The sequence below is a fragment of the Scyliorhinus canicula genome, chromosome 10 (assembly GCF_902713615.1).
Source record: "Scyliorhinus canicula chromosome 10, sScyCan1.1, whole genome shotgun sequence".
Classification (NCBI taxonomy): domain Eukaryota; kingdom Metazoa; phylum Chordata; class Chondrichthyes; order Carcharhiniformes; family Scyliorhinidae; genus Scyliorhinus; species Scyliorhinus canicula.
Window position 1 is genome coordinate 136090367 of NC_052155.1, and position 25058 is coordinate 136115424.

Consider the following 25058-nt stretch of genomic DNA (forward strand, 5'->3'; position numbering starts at 1 on the left):
AGATCCAGAGCCACCTGGCATGTTTAATAATAATCTTTATTGTCACAAATACGCTTACATGAACACTGCAGTGAAGTTACTGCGAAAAGTCCCTGTTCGCCACATTCCGGCGCCTGTTTGGTTACACGGAGGGAGAAATCGGAATGTCCAAATTCCAAACAGCACGTCTTTCAGGGCTTGTGGGAGGAAACCGGAGCACCCGGAGGAAACCCACTCAGGCATAGGGAGAATGTGCAGACTCCGCACAGACAGACCCAAGCGGGAATTGAATCTGGGCCCCTGGCGCTGTGAAGCAACAGTGCTAACCACTGTGCTACCGTGCCGCCCAAAGCCAAATGTACACATGTTTCGAGCCACAATCGTGTGACAGCCAGGCTAAGGTTCTGAAGAAGTTGTTGGTAGATTTCGGTCATGATCTCCTTTGTGAAGTGAAGGCTTCTTAAGCACTGGCTGTGGCTAATGATCAGGAAAGATAATCACTCCCGAAAGAGCCTCTCCGTGTGGCTTCCAGCTGAGAGGCCTTTTTCACTTCTTGCGTCTTCCGATTTAAGCAGCTTGTCTTCCTCTGTGCACCTTCTCCTCAGTTTCTCAGGTCTCCCATGTCCCATGTCCCATTCCCATGTCTGCAAGCAACTGGTTCCACACAAGCCTTTAAGTTATTTTAAAGAAGTTTCAGAGCTGGATGACTGTCTGGGCATGCTTGCGTACTTATCAAAATTGTGTTTTTCTGTGGTGGTAGTTTGTGGCATTGTTCACATTGAGTCAGACATTGTGTTGTAAGGCAGGATCCTGGAAAGTGGAATTGGGAGAGGGATATCTCCACTGAAGAATTTAGAAATAAGTTTGTAAATTATTTGACAAGAAACAGTAACATTTTTTGAATGCAACCTGAATAAAGACAGTGATAGTTTCCTCAACCCCTGCAGAAAAATAATTACCTTTGTTCTTGTTTTCCACATTTACATACATCAATATGTGAACATAATATGAGGGAGTAGTTTATTGTTTTTACCAACCATTTGTTTAAGTACAAATATTCATAGTAAATAAGAGATATCCAAAATTAAAAGACTAACCTAATTTACATATTTCTGTGACAGTACTCAATATTCCAAAGTGTAAATAAATTAAATAATAATTAAATTTGTGCTTTAATCCAAACTTGAATAAGCTGTTCCACAAGCTGTTACTGGAACGTATGCAATGAACAATGATTGTTTCAGAGTTCTGATTATAAGCATAAGTCAAATAAACACTGATGGCAATTGCTATATAGAATACATTACAAAATAAACAGATTGTCAGCTGGATTCTCCACTGGCTGGATTCTCTGTTGCACTGGCAGGGCACCAACACCCGCGGGTTGGCCACAATGGGAAATTCCATTGGAAGGTGGCGGGAATGGAGAGTCCTGCTGCCGGCGAAGGCGCGCCGCACAGGAAAACTCGGCTGGCGGACTAAAGAAGGGTAAACAATGGCTATGGGAAGGGATAGGAAATGTCCAGACCTTGATGGGTCAGCTGCTCTTTATATACATAATTTTTGTATGTTCATATCTTAATTTTAGTCATTCCACACTGTGTCTTTCCTCACATGTTCATCTTCTCGGCAATGTATCAGTGTTCAGATATATTTATCAAATGCAGTTGGAGGAGATCAGATCATATATGGTCTACATACATTGATTTGCTTAGTTATCATATAAAATTTCAGAAGGATCATGCTTTTCCTTCTTCTGATGTTTCACATAAAAAACAACTTTGCTTGCTTTCATGGTTTCCTTCGGATATTCATTCTTAATAATTGTCCATTGGAGGAATGGAGTTGACAAACAGCAAGTGCTGCATGTTATGCAAATATCCAATCTTCCTGTAAGCAATAAAAATCAAAAAGTTGGGGACACTAGTGTATCATTTTTAATGCAATGAATCTCTTTAGCTGACAATACATTGTCTAGAAAATTGCAGGAAATCCTACATAGGATTCTCACAGAGACATAGGTCTCCAGTAGAACCCTTTTGTGCGACACAAATGTCAGTGTTGAAGCTATTCTATAGGCAGGTTGAATCATTTTCTTGTAGCCTTTAGAATGTTTACCTTTTTTATATTGCGAAGACTAGTTACAACAATGAATGCACCATTTAATGGAGAAAGCAAGACAGTGACCAAAAGAATTACAAAATATATATTTGCATTAATTTGATTCATTTTTCCTCTTTCTTTATGGTGGAGTTTGCCAAAAGTTCATTCTTGATTTAGGCCTGGCTCAAAGTGAATGGCTCTTGCCTCCGAATGTTGGGACTCAAGCGTGACCTGAGAGAGTAGAGCAGGCAATCTAGGTTGCATGCTGAGGGAGTGCTACACTTTCAGATTAACCTGCCTTTTGTGATAAATGCGAGAGTGAGGCTATCATTGCTCATCATTATTATTCTGTAAAGCTGAAGAAGCTTCCAGCAACAGCATAGGTCCAGTTGAAGATGGAATTCCACAAGTTGTTATCCAGGTTACCCAGCTAACCCAGAAAATGTGTTATAATAGTACCTCATCAATAGATTTGCTATTCAAACCACTGGAAGGGTCTATAATTGCTACTTATGTGATACATCTCATCCTACAGGCAGCACCTCCAACAGTACAGTGCTCCCTCACTATTGCACCATCAGTCTTGATTCTTGTGTTCAACTCCTTGAGCAGGACATGAACGTGGAAACAATTGAGCCATGCTGACTCACACCTTATTTCCAGCCAACCTCCCTGGCACTGAAAATGAATGTTTGCAAGTGTGGAGTCTCATTTCTTTGGATTTAATTATTGCTGGAGATTTTAACAAATGTATACAGTTTGAATAATTTTATTTTTAGCTTTCTCTGTCCCTTTAATCCCTCCCTCGACTTCTACTTTTTCCTTCATTTTGCCTTTTTGTACAAGTTTAGGCATTGGATTAACCATTCTAACCTATTCTTCTTGGTTCAGACTCTGGGGCAACAAACAAGGCACCTTTATTTTCAGTGCTACAAATGCCAATTTAGGACCAAAGTGGCACATCCAACACATAGATACATGTGGCCTCACTACACATCAATTTGGGCAGGTCTTTAGTGTGGGTACTGGGAGCGTGTGCCAAATGTAGAGCCAGCATGTCAGTGATGTCAGTCAGCGTGTAATACTAATTTGATTCCAGTGATGCCACTTCAATGAAGCTGAACAACTCTCTTAACCTCACACAACTGAAATGGTGTTTAGAAGTAGGAAGGAACCACCTTCCCCGACCCATCAATGCTAGTTTAAAGGATCATCAACTTTCAGGTTAATAGATAATTGATGTCCCTTGCTGTTGCTGAGTTGTTAGAAATGCTTAGAGGATTGTACTGCTACTTAAAGTTAGTGAAGTTTACAGGGCATAGTGTGGGGTATGCTGAATGTCATAATATCCACTCATATATATAATGAGATGCAGACAGGCAGTGATTGACACACAGGATGACCAATGAACACACAACACAGAACAATCAATCACCAGACAGGACACCACCACTATAAAGGCCACAGGGCATTAAGACTCTCCCTCTCTCAGGACCCAGATACTGAGACAGTCAGAGTGCACAAGTTAGTGAGCACTAACACCATGTGGTGGCTAGTAAGTCTGGTCAAGCCAGTAAGAGGTCATCAGTTAGATTAGTAGAGTGTCAACCCACAGCTGAACATGTACAGCAGTCCACTAGTTAACTAAACAGTGTTGGATCATCTCCTGTGTCAGACATCTGTTTCTGGTTTCACTGCATCCAGTTGCAGTCAATGGCGAACCAACCTTCCTAACACATCACTTCAAAGGCTCTGCTCAGACTATTTGCTGCCAGCTATAAGTGCGGTAGTTCTATCCCCATTGCCTTGAAGCAAAATAAGCACACATGATACAGAAGAGGACAAGCTGCTTGAAACAAAGGAGAAAGAGGGAGAGAGGGCATACCAGTATCGGGCCACATTCACCTGAGTCTGCAGGGAGCTCTGTCATAATATACATCTATGTAGCTATGTAGTGCAGACAGGCAGTGATTGACACACAGGACGACCAGTAAGAACACAGAACAGAGCAGCCAATCACCAGACAGGACACGCCCACTATAAAGCCAGTTTTCCTGCTCTCTCTCGGGATCCAGCCTCTGAGACAGTCAGAGCTCATGAGCTAGCCAGTGCAAGCACCATGTGGCAGCTAGTAAGTCTGGTCAGGCTAGCATCAGGTCTCCAGTCAAGCCAGCATTGTGTCAACCCACAGTTGAACATGTATAATAGTTAGATGTTAAATAAAATTGTGTTGCATCTCATCAAGTGTTGGAGGTCTGTCTCTCGCTACACTGCATCAAGCGCAGTCCACATTGACCCAGCCTGCCCAACACGTCATGGTACCAGGTAGTGATGCTCAAAATTGACTGACCTACCTTAAGTGAATCAGCGTTGACCAGCAAGCAGCCATCCGGTGACATGGAAAACGTCCGCCCTCCTCCGCAGCTCCGCATCGTCGGCAACCTCGGTGCAAATTGGAAGGTCTTCAAACAAAAGTTCCAACTCTATCTCGAAGCCACCGACCTCGAGGCCGCATTGGATACCAGGAAGATTGCACTATTCCTCTCCACAGCCGGGGATCACACTATCCTCATCTACAACTCCCTTACATTCGCTGATGGCGAAGACAAGACGAAATTTAAAACAGTCCTGCTGAAGTTCGACAGCCACTGCGACATCGAGGTGATCGAGAGCTTTGAATGGTACGTTTTCCAGCAGAGGTTTCAGGGTAAGGATGAACCTTTCCAATCCTTTTTGACCCATCGCCGCATCCTCGCGCAGTCATGTCACTATGACTCGACAACTGATTCCATGATCCGGGATCAGATTGTTTTCGGGGTCCACTCCGATTCCCTTCACCAGCAGCTCTTGAAAGTCAAGCAGCTCACCCTCACCATCGCCATCGAAACGTGCGTTCTCCACGAACATGCTAACAATCGGTGCTCCCACATCAGGGCGGCAGAAACGGCAAAGCTAACCTCCCACGAGGTGCAGGCTATCGCACAAATGCAGGGCCTAAGTCTCGACGAAAGTGGCCATTTCGCGCGCTTTTCCCGGGCTCCAGTGCATGCGCGCCACGACCGAGGGGACGGCAAGACCGACGACCAGCCTGCGCAGATGCTTACGTCGTTCGACCGCACTGCGCATGCGTGTTGGCGCGCAGAACGCGCTGACGTTGGCGTCATGACGTGTCTGAATTGTGGCTCCGCCCATTTAAAGCGGCAATGTCCGGCAAAATCACAACAGTGTGGCAAGCTTGCCCACCACGAAGCCCTTTGCAGATCTGCTCCACTGCCCAGCATCCAGCGATCCCAGCCACGGCTCAGAAGCGTCCGTTCCATACAGCAGGCCATGCCAGACTCCAACCCCGACAGCCCAACAGATCCTGATGCTGAGTGCTTCAAATCCCCATTCCGGGTGGGCATCATTACAAAGCATGCCCTGCCTTTCTCCAAGATAGTGAAGCACCTCCCGATCCTCAGCATGGATCCTGACGACGAGTGGTGTGATGTCCTCACAGTTAACAAGGCTCACATCCGCTTCAAGCTGGACCTCATCTCGAAATCCGATCTCGACACCATCTGCGTCAGACCAAGCATTCTTCCACCGGCCTGCCAGCTCCTTGACTACAATGGCAATGCCATAGCTGCCAGTGGCTCATGCCACCTCGGAGTTTCCAATAAGTCATTTAAAGCAACGCTACGATTTGAGATCGCAAGACCTGACAGCCCATCCTTGCTCGGTGCTCGGGCCTGCAAAATCCTGAATCTGGTTCAGCGAGTCCACACCATGTCATCCTCACAGGCGATGGCCTCACCTGATTAAAACTTCCAGGCTCAAATTGATGACATCATCATGCAGTTCCATAGCGTGTTCGACAGAATGGGCACACTCCCATACCGATACAAAATCCTGCTCAAACCAAACGCCACCCCTGTGGTTCACGCACCGTGTCGGGTGCCGGCACTCCTCAAGGATCGCCTCAAGCAGCAGTTGCAGGACCTGCAGGACCAGCGCATCATACCAAAGGTCACAGAACCCATAGTCTGCGTCAAGGAGCCGTCAGGGGAGCTTCGAATCTGCATTGACCCCAAGGATCTAAACCGCAACATCATGAGGGAACATTACCCGATACCAAAACGAGAAGAGTTAACCAGCGAGATGGCTCATGCCAAATTCTTTACAAAGCTGGACGCCTCCAAGGAGTTCTGGCAAATACAGCTGGATGCATCCAGCCGCAAGCTGTACACATTCAATGCCCCGTTCGGTGGCTAATGCTACAACTGGATGCCTTTTGGCATCTTCTCTGCCTCAGAGGTATTTCACCGCATAATGGAACAGATGATGGAGGGTATCGAGGGGGTGCGCGTGTATATTGACGATGTCATAATCTGGTCCACAACTCCTCAAGAACACATCGATCGCCTCAAGCAGGTATTCCATAGAATCTACGAGCATGGCCTCCGACTCAACAGGGCCAAATGCTCGTTCTGTCAATCAGAAATCAAATTCCTTGGCGACCACATCTCGCAGCAAGCCAGATGCTGACAAGGTTTCGGCGATCAATGCCATGAAGACCCCAGAGGACAAGAAGGTGGTCCTCCGCATTCGAGGGAGGGGCAACTTCCTCGGGAAGTTAATTTCCAACATGGCGTCCCACACCACAGCCCTCCGCCATCGCGTCAGAAAGTCGACGGAATTCCAGTGGCTGCCCGCGCATGAAAAGGAATGGCGTGAGCTGAGGGCAAAACTCACCAAAGCCCCGGTGCTGGCGTTCTTCAACCCCGCCAAGAAGGCCAAAATATCCACTGACGCGAGCCAGGAAGGTATTGGGGCAGTCCTCCTCCAACGGGATGACTCCTCCTCCTGGGCCCCAGTTGCATATGCCTCCAGAGCCATGATGCCCACTGAGCAACTGTACGCTCAGATTGAGAAGGAATGCCTGGGCCTCCTAACGGGAATCGACAAGTTCCACGACTATGTATATGGCCTCCCAAAATTCATGGTTGAGATGGACCACAGGCCATTAGTCCACATAATCCAGAAGGACCTAAATGCCATGACGCCACGGTTACAACGAATCCTTCACAAGCTACGCCGCTATGACTTTGAACTTGTCTACACCCCAGGCAAAGAACTCGTTGTTGCAGATGCTAGGTCTATCACCACACCATGTGAGCAAACTGACTTTGTATGCCAAATCGACGCGCAGGTGCAATTCTGTCCCTCCAACTTTCCGGCCTCTGAGACGGTCATTCAAATTCGTGAGGAAACGGCCAAGGATCCTCTGCTACAACGGGTGATGCAGCACCTCACGAATGGCTGGAAGAAGGGACAGTGTCCCCAGTTTTACAACACCAAGGATGACCTGACGGTGGTGGACGGCATCCTTATGAAGCTTGATAGAATCGTGATTCCGCAGAGCATGCGAGCTATGATGCTTGGCCAACTCCACGAGGGTCATCTGGGGTCGCGAAATGTCTACGCAGACCTCGGGAGACAGTCTACTGGCCGGGCATCAGCCAGGACGTTGCCAACACTGTCCTCAACTGTCCTACATGTCAGAAATTTCAGCCAGCGCAACCTAAAGAAACTACAGCAACATGAGATAGTGACCTCCCCATGGTCCAAAGTCGGTGTCGACTTTTTCCACGCCAAGGGGCGTGACTATGTCCTCCTGGTCGATTACTTTTCCAATTACCCAGAAGTGGTCAGACTGTCCAACCTCACGTCGACGGCGGTGATTAAGGCATGCAAAGAAACATTTGGCAGACATGGGATACCGCTCATGGTGATGAGTGACAGTGGCCCCTGTTTTTACAGCCAGGAGTGGTCTGATTTTGTCCGGCTATACATCTTTCGTCATGTCAACTCCAGCCCCCACTACCCACAGTCAAACGGGAAGGCCGAAAAAGGGGTCCATATTGTCAAGAGATTACTATGCAAGGCTGCAGACTCAGGCTCCGACTTCAACCTGGCACAGATGGCATAATGGGCAACCCCACTGTCCACTGGGTTGTCTCCAGCGCAGATGCTCATGAATCGCACTCTGCGAACCACGGTTCCAGCCATCCATGTTCCAGACCTTGACAACTTCCCGGTCATACAAAAGATGCAGCAGTCTTTGGGTCCAACAGAAATCAGCATACGATGCTCATGCCATGGATCTCCCGGAGCTGGTCCCAACTGATCGTGTTCGTGTACAGTTGCCTGACGGCGGCTGGTCCGCCACAGCTGTGGTGGTCAAGCAAGTTCCATGCCTGCCACCCAACCGTGATGTCCCACCTCACACACTGCTTCCTCCGGACGCACCCTACCACGAGGCCACCGATCTACCAGCAATCCTGCCGACCTCTGCGACCACCGCATTGGCAGCAGTCCCGCCTATCCAAGTGCAGGCAGCCCCTGATCTACCCTTGAGCGGTCAACCAGAATTCGTCGCCCGCCACAGAGACTAAACTTATAGACTGAACATTTGCACAGTTTTGTTACCTCATCGTTTTGACATCTGTAAATATCGTTTTTTACCGTTTCATCTGCCCTATATCTGCACTAGTGACACCTTCCTATTTATATAAGTTCATTTGAACACATTCTGTATATAGTCACGCACATATACACATCCTCACGCAAATGCACCTTAATATTTATTATCTGAACACAAACTACAAAAAAAAGGGGAGATGTCATAATATACATCTATGTAGTGCAGACAGGCAGTGATTGACACACAGGATGACCAGTAAGCACACAGAACACAGCAGCCAATCACCAGACAGGATACTACCACTATAAAGCCAGAGGGCACCAGTTTTCCCGCTCTCTCGGGACCCAGCCTCTGAGACAGTCAGAGTTCGTGAGCTAGCCAGTGCAAACACCATGCGGTAGTTAGTAAGTCTGGTCAGGCTAGTACTAGGTCTCCAGTCAAGTCAGCATAGTGTCGACCCACAGTTGAACATGTATAATAGTTAGATGTTAAATAAAATTGTGTTGCATCTCAAGTGTTGGAGGTCTGTCTCTCGCTACACTGCATCAAACGCAGTCCACATTGACCCAGCCTGCCCAACTCATCAAGCTCAGCCTTAGCAAGGAACAATGTGTACATTGTCTCCATTTCCCTAAGGAGATACCCACTGAAATCTGCCTACCAATTGCTGGCGGAGCTGCAGCCTGAGATCAGGGTGAGAGCAGCATTGCCAGTGGGTGCAAAGGTGATGGTGATTTTCAATATCTTCAAATCAAGCTGCATCAAGGCTGAATTAGGGGGCATCACCAACTTCTACAGTTCATATTCCACTGCGGTATACGGGAGTTCACTGACATTCATGCATAATGGGGCTGGACCACATGCAGTGTTCTGTGTCCAAAACATGTTGAAGAACTTTCTTCCCAATGAATCGGCTGATCAGCATCAAGTGCATCGTTGCCAACTGCCTTATGTCCTTCATGGGCCTGCCTTCAGCACCAGGAGCATCATCATTAGCCTCCAGAGCCCCTACTGGGGCATCTGCCAGCAGTCCATTCTAGATAGCAAAACTATGAAGCATCAATTTGCTAGCACAATTTGCCCGACAGTGTTTACTGCATAAGATCTTGGACACATACAGGCACTGTAACCTTCCCTTAACAATCTCAACGAGTTACTTAGCTCTGAATCTTGTCTTCATCAGAGTGATCTGCTGCAAAAGTGGCATCATGAGCTTCGGGAGCAGTGGGTATATTCTGTCACCCAGCAGCCTTAGCTGGATTTTGAAATAAAGTGGCATTATTGGACTTGCAAAATTTAAAAGGACCATGACAGCTTCCAGCCTATCATAAATCCATGTGCAGAAAGCTGTGCTTAATGATCGTAGGGAATGGAAGTCTTTGTGGTTGATTTAAATAAGAGCACTCTGTGCTGTTTACCTTACAATATTGTACTAAAATGACCTGTGATCCTGTCTTTGATCTTCATTACTTGTCTCTGGGCAACAGGGAACGCAGGTGCAGTGCAGTGATATCCATCATGAAAGGTTTTGCGGGTGAACGCTAACAGGAAGAGACCTTAATGCATGGGCCTGAATTTGCTGCAAACGTGCACCATAGGAATAACATATCAATGGCAGTTACCACCATTAACACATTAAAATTCCAGGAAATCATGATGTAAGTTATGCCATGAGAAGAGTCATATTGGACTCAAAATGTTAAAACTGTTTCTCTCTTCACAGACGCTGCCAGATCAGCTGAGCTTTCCCTGCATTCTCTGCTTTTGTACCACGTTGTGTTGTGGCATAGTTTATTGCTACGTTTCACCCTCTTCCAATCACCTTACCAAAAGCAGATAAAACTCTGTTCTTACCGCTCAATCCTCCAGTGCAGTCAATTGTGATTGTCATCTTCCTTGTTTGTGCTATAGCTTGTTAGACTGAAAACTAATGAGTGATCCGGTAAAGAATGGGGGTAAGGGAAAGGGCAGATGAGAAAACCAAGTGGCCTGAAGCACAAGGTGGGACTTTCTAGGCCATTAGTGTTGCAGAGGAGCACGACAATGAAGAATTGAGTAATTTACTTCAATTGCACTTTAATTACACCAATTGCTTCACTCTGTTGAAAGCTTCCACCTGGAGAGCCTACCAAGACCAACAATGGTGTTTCTTTATCAGAATTGATAAGGGGGGACTGTGCAGTGAATACGATGGGTAAAAAATGATCATATGTATTTATCATCACTAAAAACGATTTGAGTATGATTATGTTTGTGGAGGAAGGCACCTCCTTTATTGCCTGAACCTTTTCTTCCACAGGATGTAATCCTTGTGAGTCAACACAGTGCCTGAGGCTGGTCATTTCGGTGGCTTGAAAGGTGCACCTTGAAGCCTCCTGAAATCTCTTTAGCACCTTGTCTAAGTTTGCTAAATGCTCGGCCTCTGTCGATTTGGTTATAAGGTCATTGCTAAGGAATACCACAACCCCCGGTAGAGCCCTCAGCAGATTCTCCAACATCCTTCGGAATATTGCATATGCTGAAGACACACCAAAAGGCAGGCAGGTATACTGGAATAGGTCATTGTGTGGTGATCATTGACATACCCCAAGGAAACATAATACAAGTCCGAAAGACATGCTGTTCGGTGAATTGGACATTTTGAATTCTCCCTCTGTGTACCCGAACAGGCGCCAGAATGTTGTGACTGGGGGCTTTTCACGATAACTTCATTGCAGGGTTAATGAAGTATTACAACACCAGGTTAAAGTCCAACATGTTTGTTTCAAACACTAGCTTTCGGAGCACTGCTCCTTCCTCAGGTGAATGAAGAGGTATGTGTCTTAAAACATAGAGGACATACCTCTTCATTCACCTGAGGAAGGAGCAGTGCTCCGAAAGCTAGTGTTTGAAACAAACATGTTGGACTTTAACCTGGTGTTGTAAGACTTCTTGCTGTGCTCACCCCAGTCCAACGCCGGCATCTTCACATCAGTGTCAATGAATGCCTACTTGTGACAATAAAGATTATTAAAAATTAATTCGAGTTGCAAGTCCCCGTGACTCATATTTAGCTTTCTGCAAGATTGATCTCCTGCCTGCTTTGCATGTAGGTCTTCAATTCTCGGAATTGGATACTTTTCCAGCTTGGCTGCCTGATTAACTGTTAGCTTATTATTGCCATAAATACAGATGGTCTTATCCGGTTTCAATATGGGAACGATGGGTGCAGCCCATTCCAAAAACTGAACTGGCTGGATGATGCCTAGTTCTTCCAACCCATTTTAATCAAGCCTTCACTTTTCTCGTAAAGGATATGGTACCAGTCTTACCTTAAAAATCAGGGAGTTGCCTCTGGTTCAACGTAAATCTTAGCTTGAAAGCTTTTGATTTTGCCTAATTCATCACAAAATGCATCATATTTTCTTAACAATTCTGGCAGTTTCCCTGCCCGCACTTGAAAGATCTTGGACCAATTCAACTTGGTTTCTTTAAGCCAATCATGGCCCAGAAGACTTGGCCCTTCACCCATCACTATTATTAGTAGGAGCTGGACAGATTGCTACCCATAGCTCACAAGTACTATTGTGGTGCCGTTTACTTTTATTGCTTCTCCAGTGTACGTCTTCAACTTGGCAGGAGTGTTCTCCAAGTTCAATGGTTGGACACCCTCTTTCAGGAACTGAAATATGTGCTCATTCATCACCGTGGCTGATCCCCTTATATCCAATTCCATATTGAGAGGCTTCCCATTTACACGGAGTGTTACAGTAATATGGTCTGGCTTGACTGCTTTAAGATTAAAAAGGAGAAAATATCAGAATCAATGGTGTCAGGCTCTTTCACTTTGTGTATGTGTAACATCTCGGCTGATTTAGTTACTCACAAAGTGGATAGCACTGTGGCTTCACAGCGCCAGGGTCCCAGGTTCGATTCCCCGCTGGGTCACTGTCTGTGCGGAGTCTGCAAGTTCTCCCCGTGTCTGTGTGGGTTTCCTCCGGGTGCTCTGGTTTTCTCCCACAGTACAAAGATGTGCAGGTTAGGTGGATTGGCCATACTAAATTGCCATTAGTGTCCAAAAAGGTTAGGAGAGGTTATTGGGTTACGGGGATAGGGTGGCAGTGAGGGCTTAAGTGGGTTGGTGCAGACTCTATGGGCCAAATGGCCTCCTTCTGCACTGTATGTTCTATGCTCTATGTTGACAGGGGATGAACTGGCGTGGGGGGAAAAATTGGAGGTCGAGGATGGGCCTGTGGAGGTTCAGGACACGAGCTGGAGTCTGGCCTAATAAGGGTGATGGTTGATCAGCAGGGGGTGGGGGGGGGAGTACCCCCCGACCAGGCTGATCACATGAAATGAGAGAGGGCTGAATGAGCCAGTCAAGAGGGCTCGCATTTGAGGAGGTTGAAAACGCAATGCTACAAGAGACACACCTGAGGCTAGTGGATCAGACTAGGCTGAGGAAGGGGTGGGTCAGGCAGGTATTTCTTTCGGGGCTAGACTCGAAAACTACGGGGGTGGCGATCTTGATTAATAAGCAGGTGTCATTTGAGGTAAGGAATACAGTGGCGGACTCAGGGAGTAGGTATATCACAGTGAGTGTGAAGTTGGAGGGGGTGCCGGTGGTACTAGTGAATATTTACACACCAAATTGGGATGATGCAGAGTATATGAGGTGGGGTGTTATAGAAGATTTCGGACCTGGACTCGCATAAGCTGATCATGGGGGGACTTCAATACGGACATTGCTCCGAGGTTGGATCGGTCGAGTTCGAGGATAGGGAGGGTGCCAGCCATGGCGAAGGAGCTAAAGGGGTTTATGGAACAGATGGGGGGAGTAGATCCGTGGAGGTTTGGGAGGCCAAGAGCGATGGAGTTATCTTTTTTTCCCACATTCATAAAGTGTACTCCCGGATTGATTTTTTCATTTTGAACAGGGCTTTACTGGCAGGGGTGGTGGATACAAAGTATTCGGCGAGAGTTGTGTTGGACCATGCCCCACACTGGGTGGATCTGCGGGTGAGTAAGGAGGAGGGGCAGTGCCTGCAATGGAGATTGGATGGAGGACATGTTAGCAGATGAGGGTGGGTGTCGGCGGGTGAGGGAGGCTATTAAGAACTATTTGGAGATAAATGATACGGGGGAAGTTTCAGCAGCAACGATATGGGAAGCACTGAAGGCAGTGGTTAGGGGGGAACTAATTTCGATATGGGCTCAGAGGGAGAAGGTGGAGTGGGTAGAGATGGATAGGCTGGTTAGGGAATACTCCAGGTGGACAGAAGGTCTTCTGATGCCCCGGAGGTGGGATTGTTGAAGGAGCAGCAGAAGCTGCAGATAGAGTTTGGCCTGTTATCCACAAGGAAGGCAGTGGGGCGGTTGAGGAAGGCGAGGTCGGCGGTATATGAGTATGGGGAGAAGGCCAGTAGGATGCTAGCACACCAGCTAAGGGAGAGGGAGGCAGCAAGGGAGATAGGAAGAGTGAAGGAAAGAGGCGGGAACAGTCTTGGACCCAGCGGGGGTGAATGGGGTGTTCAAGGAATTTTATATTCGGCTGTATGAGTCGGAACCCCCAGCTGGGATGGAGGGGATGAGGCAGTCTTTGGAAAGGTTGGAGTTTCCGAAGGTGGAAGTTGGGTCAGTGGAGGGGTTGGGATCCCTGGTCGGGATTGTAGAAGGAGTAGAGTGATTGGAGGCCATGCACTCGGGCAAGGCCCTGGGACCGGATGGCTACCCTGTAGAACTTTACAAGATGTTCACTGGGGTAGTGGGCCCGCTGCTGGTGAGGGCATTTAATGAGGCAAGGAAGCGAGGTGTCCATCCCCCAACAATGTCGCAGGCTTTGATCTAATTGATCCTGAAGCGGGAAAGGACCCAAAGCAATGTTGGTCATATAGACCAATCTCCCTACTGAATGTCAATGCCAAATTGCTGGTCAAACTTTTGGCCTGAAGGATAGAAGATTGTGTTCTGGGGGTGATAGGTGCAGACCAGATGGGGCTTGTTAAAGGCAGGCAGCTAACGGCCAACGTTAGAAGGCTGAATGTGATCATGATGCCCTCCAAGGGGAAGGAGGCGGAGGTAGTGGTCGCTATGGATGCGGAAAGGGCCCTTGACCGGGTGGAATGGAATTATTTGTGGGAGGTCCTGGGATGGTTTGGGTTTGGGCAGGGCTTTATTGGCTGGGTTTGGTTGCTGTACCAGGCACCAGTGCGATTGTGTGGACGAATTGAGTGAGTTTGGACTACTTTAGACTGCACCGGTGGACAAGGCAAGGATGTCCTCTTTCTCACTGTTGTTTGCATTGGCTATAGAGCCGTTGGCGATGGCGCTGAGACCTTCAAAGGACTGGAAGGGGCTAGTCCGGGGGGGTGGAGGGGGGGGGGGGGGGGGGGGGGGGGGTGGGGTGGAACACAGGGTCTCGCTATGTGCAGATGACCTTCTCCTATATATTTCTCACCCTTTAGGGGGGATGGGGGAGATTATTAGGATCTTAGGGAAATTTGGCTGGTTCTCAGAGTACAAATTGAATATGGGTAATAGTGAGGGGGCAGGAGAGGAGGCTGGGGGAGCTGCTATTTAAAGTGGTGGGGCGGAGTTTTTTACTTGGGAATTCAGGTGGCATTGGAATGGGACCAGTTACATAAATTGAACTTGACCCAGTTAGTTGAACAAGTGAGGGACGACGTTCGGAGATGGGCCATGCTCCCGCTGTCACTGGTGAAGAGGGTACAGACCGTGAAAATGACGGTCCTCCTGAGATTTCTGTTTGTTTTACAGTGCCTCCCTATTTTTATACCAAAGTGCTTTTTTAAGTGGGTGAATAGAGTGATCTCTGGTTTTGTTTGGGCGGGTAAAACCCCGCGAGTAAAGAAAGTGCTATTGGAGGGGAGCCAAGTTGGGGGGGGGGGGGGGAGTACTCCACAGGCCCAGTGGTAGTGGCAGCTCTGAGAGTTTGGGGGCAGTGGCAGCAGCATATAGGAGTGGAGGGAGCATCGGTCTGAGCTCCAAATTGTGGTTCCACTGGTTTGTCCCGGGGAGGCTGGATGGGGTTTTCGGAGGTGGCAGAGAGCAGGGATTGAGAGGCTGGGGGATCTATTTATCGATGGGAGCTTTCCACGTTTAGAGGATTTGGAGGAGGAGTTTGAATTGCCGGGTGGGAATGGGTTTCGATATCTGCAGATTAGGGATTTTCTGCAAAGGCTTGGACGTTTCCGCTTATACGGCCACAGGGGATACAAGACAAGGTAGTTTCTAGAACGGGGGTGGGGAGGGGAAGGTTTTGGAAATCTATAAAGAATTTATCGAGTGGGAGGAAACCCAGATAGGTGAGCTTAAGCGTAAGTGGAAAGATGAGCTGGGAGGGGAGGTACAGGCGGGTCTGTGGGAGGATGCTCTGAGCAGAGTCAACACGTTCTCATCTTGTGCCAGCTCAGCCTGACACAATTCAAGGTGGTTCATCAGGCACACATGACGATGGCCCAATGACCATGTTCTTTGGGGTGGAGGACAGATGTGTGAGATGCGGGGGAGGGCCCACAAACTATGTCCACATGTTTTGGGCATGCCCAAAGCTAAGGGGATTCTGGCAGGGATTTGCGGATGTCACTGATGCACGATCAATAACCACTGAAACGATAAGTAGTCCGAATTGAAGGCTTTAATCAACAAGATGTTTCCCCAGCAGCTCGAGTACAGAAAGAAGGCCGGCTGCTAGGAAACACGGGTTCTTATACCCGCCTCACTGGACGGAGCTACCTTACGTTCCGACCAATGAAATGCAAACACTTGGGCCAATGAGCAGCGAGCCTGCTCCACCAATGGTAGCTCACATTCCCAGGTACCATAGTACCTCTAGTCATGCTACCACAGTCATGTTCACGGTGCTAGAAACGAGGGTGGCGCCGAGTCCAGAGGTGGCGATTTTTGAAATGTCAGAAGATCCGGGAGTCCAGGGGGCAAGAAAGACTGACGTTTTGGACTTTGCCTCCTTGGTAACCCGGAGACAGATATCGTGGAGGGACTCGAAGCCTCTGAAATCAGTGGTTTGGGTTAGCGACATGGCTGGGTTTCTTAGGCTTGAGAAAATTAAGTTCGTCCTGAGAGGATCAATATTAGGGTTCGTTTGGAGGTGACAGCCATTGATCGACTTCTTCGGAGAAAACTAAACTGTCAGCAGATTAAATAAGGCGGGGTGGCAAGGTGGGGTAGGTGGAGAGTTAGGCTATTTTGTGTTTAGAGTAGGTGGGAACAGTGGGAGATGGAGGGATGGGTTACGCACTGAACTATGTTTATATTTCTATTTGTATTGTTTATTGTTATAAAACCATAAATATCTTAATAAAATGTTTAAAAAAAAAAAAGAATTATTATCTGATTGCCACCGTTTTATCCTTTTGTTCTGTGACTGGAAATATTTCCCACTTTTCAGCTGCTTTGGCAGTTTTCACATGGTAGCTGGCTGCATAATTGGCATATGACACCATTTTATGTGCTCTGCAACCCCTGTGAATCTTTTTCAGGGATTTCCATGGCCAACGCTATCTCCATTGCCAATTGAAATTTATGTAGACTTCTGCTAACAATCAGGGTTTTATGGTGTTGTTACTCACACCACAAACTAACCAATCCCTTGGCATGTCATTAAAGGTCACTCCAAAACTCTTATATTGCTTTAGTTTAGCAATGTAAGTCATGATCGATTCGCCTGAGCTCTCACCCTTCAATCGAATTTGAATCTCTGGATTATGACTGGTGGGTTGGGTTGAAAATAATCCTTCACTAAATCCACTGAATGATTTGGAGTTGGCAGCGCTTGGGGCTGTGAGATTGTGAACAAGAATGTAGGTCTGACCCCCACAGACATTTGGGAGAATTTGTGCCATGCCTTCTCCCCTATGTCATTTGCCTCAAAATAAAACCTGAGACACTTGATGTATTAACTCCAAACCTCATGGTCGAGTCAAACCGGTCAAATCACCTGACAAGATGCATTCTGGCTCGTGTACATTTTGTTCCTTCAGCCATAAGGTTCACTGGATTCATGATTGACACTCAGAAGGCCAACAAGCTGCAGCCCCATATACACACTGCACTCCCCACACACACCATCCCAGCCAACAAAATGGCAGCGCTGGGGAGCGGTACCGCGATTTACGGATGCCAAGCTTTAGACCTTGCTGGACACCGTGGAGGAGAGGCGGATGACCCTGTACCCCGGCCGAGGAAGGAGGCTGCCAGCCACCGCCATTTTCCATGCCTGCGCACAGATAACATAGAACATACAGTGCAGAAGGAGGCCATTTGGCCCATCGAGTCTGCACCAACCCACCCACTGACCCACTCACTTCCACCCTCTCCCACGAACCCAATAGCCCCTCCTAACATTTTTGGACACTAAGGGCAATTTAGCATGGCCAATCTACCTAACCTGCACGTCTTTGGACTGTGGGAAGAAACCGGAGCACCTGGAGGAAACCCACGCAGACACGGTGGGAACGTGCAGACTCCACACAGACAGTGACCCAGCAGGGAATCGATCCTGGGACCCTGGCGCTGTGAAGCCACAGTGCGAACCACTGTGCTTCCGTGCTGCCCAATGGATGTTTTGTGCAGACTGGGCATATAGGGCATCTGTGATGACACGATGCACCTATGAACCGAGCTCTGAGATTCAGGACAGGTCCCAACGCGGCACCTGGAAGGACCCCGTTGCATAAAGGTTTAGGGCAACCGTCACTTTGATGGCCACCAGGAGTGGGTGCAATGGCTGACCCCTGTTTCTCTGGGGCAGACTCCGATGCTGCAGCTTCCTCCTCCTCGAGCAGCTCCAGCTCGTACACTGTCAGTGCATCCCCGAGGGCTGCGGCGCCGAGGAGGGTCACCATTGCTGGTGGATTTCCAATATCCATTGTCTGTAGGGGGTGACAGGCTCCTTGTTAGCATGGTGCATACCCCTGTATCCAACCAGGTCCACTGGGCTACACAGTAGCTCAGGTCGGCACTGCGGATACTGCCCCCTATGTCCCCGCCTCCCCCATTCCAGCACTTCTGGTGCCATCGGTGCCCCGTCAGGGCTTCTGGCCCTGGCGCCCATCCCCGCTGCGAGTGGTACCTTCGGCTGGCACTGCCCTTGCCAGCAGTATGTTCCACTGCCCTGTCCAGTGCCATCCTGTAAGTGGGTGACTTTGGGCATTGCCCTTGGGTGGGCCGCATGATGCCCCGGCGGCGGGTGGCAGTCGGTTGGGGAGTATCATGGAGGGTGGGGTACGGGGGTGGTGGGGTAATCACCGGTGTCACTCTGCAGAACCAAGGCCAAGTTGGGTGGTCAATGGCGTACGCAGCAAGATGGCTGGCTTGCAGGCCCATTCCTGGGAACCGCCCCTTCCGGCGGGGGGGGGTCACCTGGCCCCACAGCCCATCCTCCCGTCACCCCATCTCCCCCGGCCCTAGTAGAGCTCCACCCATCCTCAGCCCATCCTGCCTGTGTCAGGCCCGGCAGCGCACGATTGGACCTCTTTGCGTCCCATCTCTCCCTCATCCGCAACGACACCTGTTGCACGATTTTTAAAAGCACAAGTGAACCTCGCCATTGGGAATTTCCCACAGTGGAGGCGGAGAATCGGGGAGGCCCCAGAGAATACTGGGTCAAGCCCGCTAATGATATGCCAACGGCATTTACTGTAGAGTGGAACACATCGACGCCGCTGTCGGGGCACCAGAGAATTGCGATTTGGCGTGAAACTGGCACCCGCCACGATTTTGGCGTCAAAACCAATTCTCTGCCCAACACGTTTTCCAATTCCGGCATCAGCCTATAGAGGCTCCTGCCCAGGAACTTTATTCATAAGGTTACTTCTTTAGCTGCATGTTTCGAACTAGTCTATCGTATACTCTTGCTAACGAGGAAAACTCCCCTGAGAGAAATTAGTTGCTTGGGGTTGATTGGTTGTTCAGACCACATGGCCCTTACTCAGTAAAGCTGTTCTTAAAGTGACTTAATCACCACAAAAGGGTTAGAATACAAGACGGGATTACACAAACTAAGGCTGTATTTCCTCGAATTTAAATGGTTAAAAGATGTTTTGATTGAAGCTTTCAAGTGGAACTGAAAGGGTTGATAGAGGGAAACTCTTTCTGCCCATTGAGGCGAGTAAAACACTTAGCCTGAAAGTTAGAGCTTGAATTTTCAGGACTAAAGTTCGGAAGCATGCAAAGTGCGACATAAGTTTGGAATTTTCCTCCATAAATGGCAGTTGGTGGTGGGTCAGTTAATAATTTTAATTCTGAGATTGCTAGATTTTTGTTAACCAAATGGATCTGGAGAAAATGAGGCTCCGCGGAGTTACTTTGTAGATCAGCCATGATCTCACTGAATGGTAAGTCAGGTTCAAGGAGCAAAATAGTCTACTCCTATTCCTGTGTTCCTATGATTTATGGCCAGCAAATAACTCATAGCCTGGGCGATGAAAGATATCATAAAAGCTGTCTAGCCTCACCTGACAGCTTGGAAACTGTTCTAAGAGTATTTTCCCTCTAAATCTCTCATTCTTGGCAAGTTATTCTTTGCCAGCTTTGCCATCTAGAGTCCTGCTTGTGTCGAAGAGTAGTTACTTTCAGGGCGCTCACTTATTTCAATGAGTAAGGAAGATGTGGGCTGAATGGCCTCCTTCTATACTGTAACAATTCTGTGATTCTATGACTCTGTGAAGGCATTGAAATGTCCTATCCAGAAGGCAGCCGAGAGTTATGGGGATAAGGCAAGAAAGTGGAGTTGAGGATTATAATATCAGATCAGTCAAGATCTCATTGAATGGCAAAGCAGACTTGATGGACCAAATGGCCTACTTCTGCTCCTATATCAGATGGTCTTCTGGTCAGCCCCTGCCTCCTACTTATTTTAGAGAACATGGCAGAGAAGTAGAGGGAGAAGGCAGGGATTAAGGTCAGGGATTGACCCAATCTCACTAACTACCTTCCATAGTGAGGATGCAGGGGACTGATGTCATTTGAGGCACTGACACAATGAGCTGTGCATGCACAAAATGCTCGTTAAAAAATAAACAATTGGCCACCGATGTGAAGACCCAAAGTCAGAGTTCACCTCCGTAGGGTCTTGTCAGTGATAATGAAGTTGAGAACAGGCTTCTGTTTCTCTGGTTCCTTCTAGTCAAGCTTTGTAACCTCAGCCGAGGAACTTGGAGGATCATATTCCTCAGGTATTAGACACAGGGCTTCGAACTTCATTAAATGTGATATGTCCCATTTTCATGCTCAGCAAATCGACCTAGCCATCAGCTTCTCCATTAGGGTGCTGGGGGCTGGAGATGGGGCCCAGTTAATGAACAGGACCATTCCATGAACCTGTCACTTTTATCAACTGGAAATATGCAAATGTGCCAATTATCTATGATGTAAGGATTCTGCGTATAAACCAAGAGCATCAGGGGTGTTCTCGTGACAAGGATCTGCAGATGCTAGAAATGACTGTTTACAGACTTGTGTAAAGTTTATTCTTAATTGCAATTAATCTATTTTCTTGATTTTAGAATTTGCACCTCTTGCTCTCCAGAGTCATATCACAATCTGACTTTTGGCACCTGTGCTCAAGTATGTTTTTATCATTGATTCCTGGGCCTGCAGGATAATTGTATGGGGCGAGATTGGGTCGGCTGGGCCTGTATTCAGTAAAGAGCACGGAGAGAGAGAGGGCGAGACTTCAGTAAAGAGCGCGGAGAGAGAGAGGGCGAGACTTCAGTAAAGAGCACGGAGAGAGAGAGGGCGAGACTTCAGTAAAGAGCACGGCAAGAGAGAGAGCTAAACTTCAGTAAAGAGCGCGGAGAGAGAGAGGGCGAGACTTCAGTAAAGAGCGCGGCAAGAGAGAGAGCTAAACTTCAGTAAAGAGCGCAGAGAGAGAGAGGGCGAGACTTCAGTAAAGAGCGCGGAGAGAGAGAGGGCGAGACTTCAGTAAAGAGCGCGGAGAGAGAGAGAGGGCGAGACTTCAGTAAAGAGCGCGGCGAGAGAGAGGGCGAGACTTCAGTAAAGAGCGCGGAGAGAGAGAGGGCGAGACTTCAGTAAAGAGCGCGGAGAGAGAGAGGGCGAGACTTCAGTAAAGAGCGCGGAGAGAGAGAAGGCGAGACTTCAGTAAAGAGCGCGGCGAGAGAGAGAGCGAGACTTCAGTAAAGAGCGCGGCAAGAGAGAGAGCTAAACTTCAGTAAAGAGCGCGGAGAGAGGGAGGGTGGGACTTCAGTAAAGAGCGCGGAGAGAGGGAGGGTGGGACTTCAGTGAAGAGCGCGGAGAGAGGGAGGGTGGGACTTCAGTGAAGAGCGCGGAGAGAGGGAGGGTGGGACTTCAGTGAAGAGCGCGGAGAGAGGGAGGGTGGGACTTCAGTAAAGAGCGTGGAGAGAGGGAGGGTTGGACTTCAGTAAAGAGCGCGGAGAGAGGGAGGGTGGGACTTCAGTGAAGAGCGCGGAGAGAGGGAGGGTGGGACTTCAGTAAAGAGCGCGGAGAGAGGGAGGGTGGGACTTCAGTAAAGAGCGCGGAGAGAGGGAGGGTGGGACTTCAGTAAAGAGCGCGGCGAGAGAGAGAGCGAGACCTCAGTAAAGAGCGCGGCAAGAGAGAGAGCGAAACTTCAGTAAAGAGCGCGGAGAGAGGGAGGGTGGGACTTCAGTAAAGAGCGCGGAGAGAGGGAGGGTGGGACTTCAGTGAAGAGCGCGGAGAGAGGGAGGGTGGGACTCCAGTAAAGAGCGCGGAGAGAGGGAGGGTGGGACTTCAGTAAAGAGCGCGGAGAGAGGGAGGGTGGGACTTCAGTAAAGAGCGCGGCGAGAGAGAGAGCGAGACCACAGTAAAGAGCGCGGCAAGAGAGAGAGCGAAACTTCAGTAAAGAGCGCGGAGAGAGGGAGGGTGGGACTTCAGTGAAGAGCGCGGAGAGAGGGAGGGGTGGACTTCAGTAAAGAGCGCGGAGAGAGGGAGGGTGGGACTTCAGTGAAGAGCGCGGAGAGAGGGAGGGTGGGACTTCAGTAAAGAGCGCGGAGAGAGGGAGGGTGGGACTTCAGTGAAGAGCGCGGAGAGAGGGAGGGTTGGACTTCAGTAAAGAGCGCGGAGAGAGGGAGGGTGGGACTTCAGTGAAGAGCGCGGAGAGAGGGAGGGTTGGACTTCAGTAAAGAGCGTGGAAGAGGGAGGGTTGGACTTCAGTAAAGAGCGCGGAGAGAGGGAGGGTGGGACTTCAGTGAAGAGCGCGGAGAGAGGGAGGGTTGGACTTCAGTAAAGAGCGCAGAGACAGGGAGGGTGGGACTTCAGTGAAGAGCGCGGAGAGAGGGAGGGTTGGACTTCAGTGAAGGCGCGGAGAGAGAGAGAGAGCGGGACTTCAGTGAAGAGCGCGGAGAGAGGGAGGGTTGGACTTCAGTGAAGAGCGCGGAGAGAGGGAGGGTTTGACTTCAGTAAAGAGCGCAGAGACAGGGAGGGTGGGACTTCAGTAAAGAGCATGGAGAGAGAGAGGAGGGTGGGACTTCAGTAAAGAGCGCGGAGAAAGGGAGGGTGGGACTTCAGTAAAGTGCGCGGAGAGAGGGAGGGTGGGACTTCAGTAAAGAGCACTCTCGGGTAAGACAGCTGTTTGTTTGTTTCAAAATTGAAAAAAAAAATGGTATTGTGACGTCCCATGAGACTGTGACCTGATTGGCTGAAAGTCAGACTGGGAGAAATTTGAATATCTTGAGTTCCTGATTTAAATACTAGTTTTGATTTGACTTAGATTACCATTATTAAGTTGATTTGAATTAGTATTTAAAAAATTTTTAATTTGACTTAAATAACTATTTTGGGTTGATTTAAATTAGTATTTTTAATTTGGTTTAAATAACTTTTTTAATTTCAATAAAATGACTATTTTTAATTTGTTGTCAGGTCAAGAGGGATAAATACTCAGTTAAAAAAAAATATCGAATTAAATAGTACACGGGATTGGATTTAATCTGACACAAAAACATCTTTCTAAAGTTTAATTTCAAAGGTTTAATTTAAAGGAATAATTCATAGCAGGACAGCTCCAAGGCGTGGTCTGCTCCTCTTGTTCCATGTATAAGGCTGGGGACAGTTCCAGTCCCCAGGGTCAGCACGTGTGCAGGAAGTGTCTCCAGTTGCAACTCCTGGAAGCTCGAGTTTCAGAGCTGGAGCGGCGGCTGGAGACACTGTGGAGCATCCGCGAGTCGGAGAGCATCGTGGATAGCACGTATGGAGAGGTGGTCACACCGCAGGCTCAGGCTCCGCAGGCAGGAAGGGAATGGGTGACCACCGGACAGAGCAAGCGAGCAAGGCAGGTAGTGCAGGAATCTCCTGTGGCCATTCCCCTGCAGAACAGATATACCACTTTGGATATTGTTGAGGGGAATGGCCTCTCAGGGGAAAACAGCAACAGCCAAACTTGTGGCACCACGGTTGGTTCTGTTACAGAGGGGATGGGTGATAAGTGTGACAGTGCAATAGTTATAGGGGATTCAATTGTAAGGGGTATAGACAGGCAATTCTGTGGCCGCAAACGAGACTCCAGGATGGTGTGTTGCCTCCCTTGTGCTCGGGTCAAGAATGTCTTGGAGCAGGTACAGGACATTCTGGAGGGGGAGGGTGAAAACAGCCAGTGGTCGTGGTACACATCGGTACAAATGACATTGGTAAAAAAGGGGATGAGGTCCTAAAAGCAGAATACAGGGAGCGAGGAAGGAAGTTAAGAAATCGGACCTCGAAGGTAGTGATCTCAGGATTACTACGGGTGCCACATGCTAGTCAGAGTAGAAATGACAGGCTATATAGGATGAATACATGGTTGAAGGGATGGTGTCACGGGGAGGGTTTCAGATTCCTGCGGCATTGGGACCGGTTTTGGGGGCGGTGGGACCTGTACAAACTGGGTGGGTTACACCTGGGCAGGACTGGAACTGATGACTATTTGCGAGAGCGGTTGTGGAGGGTTTAAACTAATGTGGCAGGGGGATGGGAACCAATGCGGGAAGTGGGAAGGTAGTAAAACAGGGACAGAAACAAAAGGCAGTAAGGGGGAAAGTGTAAGGCAGAGAAGCCATGGTCAAAAATCAAAAAGGACGACAGTACAAGGTACAGTGACTGAGCGGAGCTCAGTGAATAGGCCCAGTAATACTAAAAGGAATAAAACGGGACATAAAAACATAAATCGAAAGCGTGTCGACAGGTTGTTACATGAAGATATGGGTTCAACGACAAGGAAAATTAGGAGAAAAGTTAAAAGGAAAAATAACTTAGGAAAGGTTACAGATCAAGGTGTTAAGATTCAAAACAGAGGTATAAAAGCCAACATAAATGTACTTTACCTGAATGCTCCAAGTATTCGGAATAAAGTAAATGAGTTGATGGCGCAAATCATCGTGAATGACTATGATTTAGTGGCCATTACTGAAACATGGTATAAGAATGGTCATGACTGGGAGTTAAATATCCAAGGATATCAAACTATTCAGAAGGACAGAGTAGATGGTAGAGGAGGTGGTGTAGCTCTGTTATTTAAGGA